This window comes from Microcaecilia unicolor, chromosome 7 (genome assembly GCF_901765095.1).
Source record: "Microcaecilia unicolor chromosome 7, aMicUni1.1, whole genome shotgun sequence".
Classification (NCBI taxonomy): domain Eukaryota; kingdom Metazoa; phylum Chordata; class Amphibia; order Gymnophiona; family Siphonopidae; genus Microcaecilia; species Microcaecilia unicolor.
The window spans coordinates 200,913,175-200,921,059 of NC_044037.1; the positions used below are offsets into that span (position 1 = coordinate 200,913,175).

General features: G+C 41.6%; 1 protein-coding gene across 1 annotated transcript in view; it reads right to left on the reverse strand.

Moving 5' to 3' along the window:
• Positions 1-7,441, reverse strand: part of SLC39A10 (solute carrier family 39 member 10) — a 103,601-nt gene extending 96,160 nt beyond the window's left edge. The window contains exon 1 of the mRNA XM_030210109.1: positions 7,243-7,441. The gene's annotated coding sequence lies outside the window, so the exon portion shown is untranslated. The remainder of the gene's footprint in view (positions 1-7,242) is intronic.
• Between the last annotated feature and the right edge of the window lie 444 nt (positions 7,442-7,885).

Below are 7,885 nucleotides of genomic sequence, written 5' to 3' on the forward strand. Positions count from 1 at the left end.
CTTTTTTGTACATTATTTTTGGAGTGGGAAAATACCTAAAATCAAATTTAAAACTTTGCTAACTCCAAAAGATGGAACTGGGTTTGCAAATATGGAAATTTGTTTTTGGTGAACCTATTTTTACCCTGTATATTTTTGTATAGGAAAGCATCACTACACTGGGTCTACTTTAAAAAGGTTTAAAAAAAAAAGAAAAAAGAATCCAAATAGCCTTCTTTGAAGTTTGTTCAGTTCCTCTCCTCCCCCTAAATGGTCCCCTACTGAACACCCTGTCACATGTCAAGATTGACAGATCTGGTCCATTTGAAAACATTATGAATTTCTCCTTATCCCTCTGCTCATACATCTTTAGAATCCAAAGAATGAATTGTTAATATGGGATTACCACTGTTTTGTACAAGACATGAAAACACATTCCCTCTATAATTCAGAGACCTGCCTCACATGAGCTTTCTCCAAACTTTAGAAGAGCTTTGGAAATGTTGAGGCTGCTCCCTTTCTTTTTACTATTTTCAACTTCATCAGTACTTTGCCTAAGGGTCACTCCATGTAAATTCAACCACAGTTTGGAATCCTCCCTACATCACTATTTCAGAAATTGATAATAATCTACCAGAATGGCGACCAATATATAAGATGAAAAACTACAAAACTTTCTGACTTATAGCTTCAACAGTTTTCCAGATAATTGGCATATTATCCAATTTGGGGGGGGGGGGGGGGACACAGCGGCAAAGTTCGCGGCCAACTGAAACTTTGGGCACCTTTCAAATCTTATTAACTCTGCCTCACTCTATATTTGTTTCGTCACTGGAGGCGGCTTATGCCTCATGGTACTATGTAAGCCACATTGAGCCTGCAAATAGGTGGGAAAATGTGGGGTACAAATGAAACAAATAATGTGATCTACAGCTGTGAAATCTGCACTTGTTCAGAATTTTGCGTACATTCAGCAACTGCAACCCATTTTGAGCTACATGGTTTCTCAAATATTGTCAAAAAATAGGATTTTATTCAATATGATGTAACAAAATGCCACTTTTAGCAAACCACTGTGCCAAAGATATTAAAGGAAAAGCTTTCATATTTTATCTGGACTTGAATTGATGTAGTTGCTTCGTACTTTTTACCATTATCTTTTTGGATATCTTGTGAGAAGCAAAATGAAACTGGCATCAAACGAAAGGATTTTTCTTGCACTTTCAAATGATGAACAGCGCACATTTGTACTACCAGTCCCACATGTTGAAAATTGCCTCCGATGTGGACTCACTTACAGAATATGACAATTTTCAGTGAGGCATATCAGGAAAACTGAAGCCACATTCCTGGAACCAATCCAGACCAGGTAATACAAGGTGTCTGCCAAAAAGATAGTCCCTGACTCCAGAAGTACAACCTCCTGGTTTTCTAGCAGTTGCTGAATTCATCAGAAGAATGCATGGACAACATAGCTTCTGCATATCACCACCTCAACTTCCAGAGCAGAGGATGCGCTTGCTTCAAAACAACTTCCATCTTTTTATCCTGTGAATCCTTAAGGACTAGTCCTCCCTCCACCAGAATTGGTGGTCTACTTGGTTACTGCTATCACGAGGGAGGCAAAACAGCTGTTCCAGATCATCTTGGGGTAAAGCTTTGCCATGCCCTGCTGCTCTTCAGCACTGTTTCTGTGTAGTCCCACTCCAACAAGGCCATTCTTCTGAGAGTTTAATGGATGGGAATAGACTTAGAAGGCCAACAAAAGCTTACCAGAATAGGACCACCATCCAATGTTACTCCACTACAGATTCTGTCATATGAAGGGAGGAAGTAACCTGAGAAATGAGGGACACCAGCTCCTCCTCATGGAAAGCTGGATTACCGAAGATTAGTATCTCTTACAGGGAACTGCCCCCCACCTTCTTTGGGATGATGCTAACAAAAAAAGGAGACCTCTCATCCTCATAAGAACACCCATACTGGGTCAGATCAATGGTCCATTTAACCCAGTATCCTGCTTTCAACAGTGGCCAATCCAGGTCACAAGTACCTGGCAGAAACCCAATAAGTAGGAACATTCCATGCTACTAATCCCGAGGTAAGCAATGGCTTCTTCCTCAGACATCCCCCAATCTTTAAAGGTGTAGGTAGGGGCCCCCAAGACTCCTCTTCAAGGACCTGACAATCTGTGCCCACATCCTGGATGGAATGGTGCCTCCTGAAAGGAGCAAAAGGACCTAGTGAAGGGCTGAAAGCCCATCCTGAGAGCTAATGGGTGGGTGGGGTTGCCTTTGTCTATTTTATGCGATGAGAGTCTGAATCACCTCAGATAAGAGAAATGGAACTTGATAAACCACCTGTCTGTGGTTTTTGCAACTACATTCAAAGCAGTTTACATAGTATATACAGGTACTTATTTGTACCTGGGGCAATAGAGGGTTAAGTGACTTGCCCAGAGTCACAAGGAGCTGCAGTGGGAATCGAACCCAGTTCCCCAGGATCAAAGTCTGCTGCACTAACCACTAGGATTAGTAGGTGCCTGATCAACTATCGACCTATAGCCTCCATCCCTCTTCTGACCAAACTGACGGAAAACAGAGTGACCTCCCAACTTAACGAATTCATACAAAAGTTCTCCATATTACATGAATCACAATCGGGCTTTCGAACTACACACAACACAGAAACAGTATTACTTACCCTGGTATCCAAGTTCAAACAAGAAATTTTAATTGGTAACAAAATACTTCTATTGCAGTTCGACCTATCCAGCGCATTTCACATGGTAGACCATGATATTCTTACAAAACTACTGGACAAACTAGGGATCGGCAGAAACATCATTAAGTGGATAAAATGTTTTATCACCAGATCTTACCAGGTCAAATCAACCTCATCAATATCGCCTGCATGGCCATCAAAATGCGGAGTCCCCCAAGGCTCACCCCTTTCCCCGATCCTCTTTAACCTCATGATGATCCCTCTGGCCAAATCCCTATCCAAGTCTGGCCTAAATCCCTTCATCTACGCTGATGACGTCACAATATTCCTCCTCTTCCAATCCAACCTTACAGAAATCTCGGAGAAAATCATCACTGCCATGAACATCCTAGCTTCCTGGGCCAATGCCTTCAAGATGAAATTGAACAAAGAAAAAACTCAGTGCCTAATCCTTTCATCACAACATTCCACTCTGCTCCCAACCCCCGACGTTACAATCCCAATATCTGACAATCTAAAAATCCTAAGAGTAACATTAGACAAACACCTAACTTTAGAAACTCATGCAAAAGCCACGACGAAGATGATGTTCAACATGATGTGGATTCTGAAAAGAGTTAAACCATTCCTCCCACAGAAAACTTTCCGCAATCTAGTACAATCCACAGTATTTACCCATGCCAACTACTGCAACAGCATCTTCATCGGTTGCAAAGCCCAAATCATGAAAAAACTCCAAACCACCCAAAACACAGCAGCCAGACTCATTTTTGGCAAATCACGATTCGAAAGCGCAACACCACTTCGTGAAAAACTTCACTGGCTCCCTATCAAGGAAAGAATAAACTTCAAAACCCACACAATGATCCACAAGATCCTCAATGGTGAATCTCCAAGCTACATGTCCAATTTGATCGATCTTCCAGCCAGGAACTGGTCCAAATCTTCTCGAACATATCTCAATCTTCATCTTCCCAACTGCAAAGGCCTCAAATACAAAACCTACTATGCATCCAACTTCTCTGTTATAGGCAGCCAACTCTGGAATGCCTTACCTAGACATATCCGAAAAACCAATGAACACCTACCCTTCTGAAAGCTGCTGAAGACTTACCTCTTCAAACAAGCCTACCCAAACGACCCAAATTAATCCTCGAACCTAGACCACACCACCAGTACTAGCCACACTCCAATTCTTTCCCCACATCTTTTACTATTGTCCCACTCTATATAGCTATGTTATCTCTGAGATATATTGTACCATACTTTGTATTACCTCTGTGATACATTGTAACATACTTTGCAACATACTTTGTATTGTATCTGTGATACTTTGTACCATACTCTGTAAGCCGCACTGAACCTGCTATTGAGCGGGAAAGAGTGGGGTATAAATGCTACAAATAAATAAATTATTTAATAAATCCAACAAGGCTGTATTCTGGAGTTTCTGACCTCTTTATTTATATAGAGTTTTTTCTGCAGATCGGTGCTAAGAGTGGCTGTAGAAGAAACCCACTGTTCTAGTCCATACCCCACCAGAGGAGTAGGAAAGAGGTCATCACTTCATTTATTTTGTGGCCCCAAAGGAGATTCTGTCCCATTACAGACATCAAGGGGATCACTGCTGCCCTGCAAGTGTCCTTGTTTTATATGGGGATTTTGTGATCAATCGTAGTAGTAGTCTAGAGGGTTGACTTTCTTGCCTCTAGACTTGTCTGAAGCTTATCTGCAGACCCTAATCCAGATCTCTCAAAAAAACATTTCTCCAGCTTTATTTTCTCGGCAAACAATTTTGTTGGCTGAAAGGGAGCGAGGGAGGGGGTCTGCCAAACCCTGGCCTACAGAGGCACTCTGTGCCAATAACCCTGCCAGGTGCACACCAACCAAACGCTACCTCTCCTCCTTGTCGGGCCACGTCAGAGACACAAGGCACGTGCTTAAGATGTCTATCAATGAGATCTATTGTGGCCACAGAAGCTTCTGATTTGCCTCCCTCAGCATGCTCCTCAAGACCCAGTGACAAACCTTCCTGCACAACCGAATCTGATGCCTCTCTTTCTCATGCAAGGCAGTAGACGCTAGCTGCAGTGCTAATTCCTCTCTGCCATGCTTTCAGACAAATGCTGACCTTCTCCCTCTTCTTCAACTTCGGGTTCCATCAAGACAAACACAAAAAACTTGGCCAGTCCTATAGGAAACCTAAGAAAAGTCACAATAGAAAACCAGTAACCCTTCCCCCACCACAATTCTCTGAAAGGGCCTGGTTTAAACCCCACTGGATCAGAAAGAACTGAAACAGAGGAAAGGTAGGGGGAGGGGCAGATGAAGAAGCAAAGAGGAACATCCTTGAACCCAAGGACCCATAGTTGCCCATTAGAACACGACCCACTAGGATCCAGAGGTCAGAGTTCTGGTCTAAGGACTCTCCTTCAGGCTCAATTAGGTCAAAGGTACACAGACCCTAAGAGTAATGGGAAAGGGGATGGGATTTGTTATACTGCTTTTCTGTGGTTCCAATCAAAGTGGAAACTGACTAGTTCCATGGCTGCCCTTTTTTTTAACTGGTGGTGATGTCACTGAAAAATTAGTGTTTTCTGCTTCCATCTGTAGGTTGGGGGACCACAATCCATCAGTCTGGAAGAGTCTAGAAGGATAAAGAAATGCAATCTACTTTTTGGGATCTTCTGATCCTTACTGGTCACTGCTGGAGAAAGGATGAACTTTCATATGATTCAGCATGGCTCATTTTATACTTTAACTTTCAATGTATCAAAATATCTGTACAAACATGGTATCAATATCACTCACCCAAAATATTTATCAGAATTTTTCCTTCAAACCACCAATAAAATGGAATTTCTGCCAGCTCAAAAACAATTCTAAAGCTCCTAAATTCACATATTTGTGAGACAGTAAACACATCTGTAACATACACTGGGGACTTTTTTCCTAATTTCCACGCCCCCATTTAAGACTACTATACCATTCCTCTAAAGAATGTTTCTGAATATGTATCAAATATTAGTGGATTTTTCATCAAATAAATGCCATGTAACTTGTAATGTCAATTACCCTACATCTTCTGCAACCAAAAATTGACAGGATGTGCCATGAATTCATACAAAAAAAATGAGCATGTTAGCCTCTCCCAGGAAGTCTCATATTTCCAAAATATAGCTAGTTAGGTTGAAAGAAGACCAAAGGCCCATTCAGCCCAACCTTTATTCAAACATATTTTGCAGTTCATTTAATACATACCTATGCTCTGAATTAGTTCCATGGCAGCATATATGCAATATTAACTTAAGCTGTTCTACTTAATGTCATATTTCCTGTAGAAAAAAACAACTCTTAATTTTATTGGTCCTGCAAAACTCTTGCTTGATTATATTTTAGAATACCTGTAAGAATTATTGCAATATGTTGTATTATTAATTCAAAACAGCAGCAAACCTTTTTTCAAATATTTTAAAGAAGGAATATATGTCGTCTATAACATTTATTTAAATGACCACCTTTGGATAATTATGTATTTTCAGTGGATTCACCTTTCTGTCTAATAGGTTCCGGGGCTATAATGAAATTTAATATTTAGGAATGTTTTGTTGAAGAGGTGACTCAAATACTGAAAATTGGTACAAAAAATTAAGATGCTTATATTAGAGCATAGCTGCTTTTAAAAACAACAAAAATGATCACTAATATTTGTCTCATATTTTGTTGGGGGTTCAAATGTCTTTAAAGCATACAACCTGACCTAAAAAGATGATGCAAAAAACAAAACAACTTGAAAATGGCTCCAATCAGACATGCTCTTATGATTGGGTATAAAACAGGAATATGGTAATGAACAGTGGGTGGCATCAGTCGAATAAATGTAGTGTGACACAAGCAAGCTGGATTTCATTCAATCACTGGTCTCTGTGATCACCACTGGACCCTGTTTAGCTCCAAAATAAACAGCGACTAGATGATTATCGATGCCACAAAGATCCTTAGTGTACGTACGAAATCTGGTGAAAATGTGTACACTATAACGTATCTCCGGTAACTTCTTTCAAGGCTGAGGTGCTACCAAGAATGTAACTCCACTGGAAGACAAACAATCCAAACGTCTTCTAAAAAAAATAATAATAAGTAATATAAATTCTGAATCTTGGTGTGTAGACACTACTCGCGGAGCTAGAGTCGGGAACGATCAAAGGTATTAGATTCGCCTTCCTTCAGCACGTTCCATAAACCGAACACCCGTTAAACAATAGGAAGCTAACGGTCAAATCCCGGCACGGTAGCGTAAACAATTGTACAGCACCGAAAAGATGAATTTCAACACAGCGCAAACATATCAAGTCACACGCCTTCGGCTCCCTCATACTCTCAACACGCCAATCACCGCTCCACACACGCATTCGGAGATCGGGAGAACCACTTCCCCTCCCCATGATCTGCAGTCTCTCCCTCTGTCTTCCACCAAGACCGCGATCCGGCAGCTGTCCCTCAAACACCCCCCCCCCCCCCCCCCCGAAAAACTCATACCTGAGGTCGCCCACCGACAATTCCACAGCTTTCCTTCTCCGGTACCCCGTCCCCTATGACACAACTTCTCTCCCTCTGAGGCATCCCGCCTTGCCGGAAACAGGAAGTTGCGTCGAGGAGCGCGGGACGCCGGAAAATGGGATTTGCGGGAATCCCGCGGGGACGGAATAGAAGTAGGTACCGTCTCCTTCTCTCTTCAATAATTCAGGGCAGCCGCACATGCCAAATGCTTTCTGCCCGTGCTAATGTAGCGAGCCTCAAACCAAGAATTATGACACCAAGAAGGTTTGATTGAGAACAGGTGACGGCATAACGTCAAAATGTTGAAGCAAATTAGGTTGATCTCTGTTTCTTCTCCCCGTAGCAGCCGTCGTTCCGTTCCACGTACACTCAAAAAAGGTAAACAAAACAAAAACATGTAGCTGCATCCACGTTGTCGTGCTTTAGTGTTTTTATTTAATCTCACTTATATTTTCAAATATGCCAGCTTCTGCAGCATACGGATATACACAGAGGAAGTATAATAACGGAATAACTTTTCATAGGAAGAGTTGTAATTTGTTATAAATAATCAGTGCTCCTGATCCTGCTCCTCTTCAGGCAACTCAGGACACAGCTTCTCTTCTTCTCCAGCTCTTTCAGA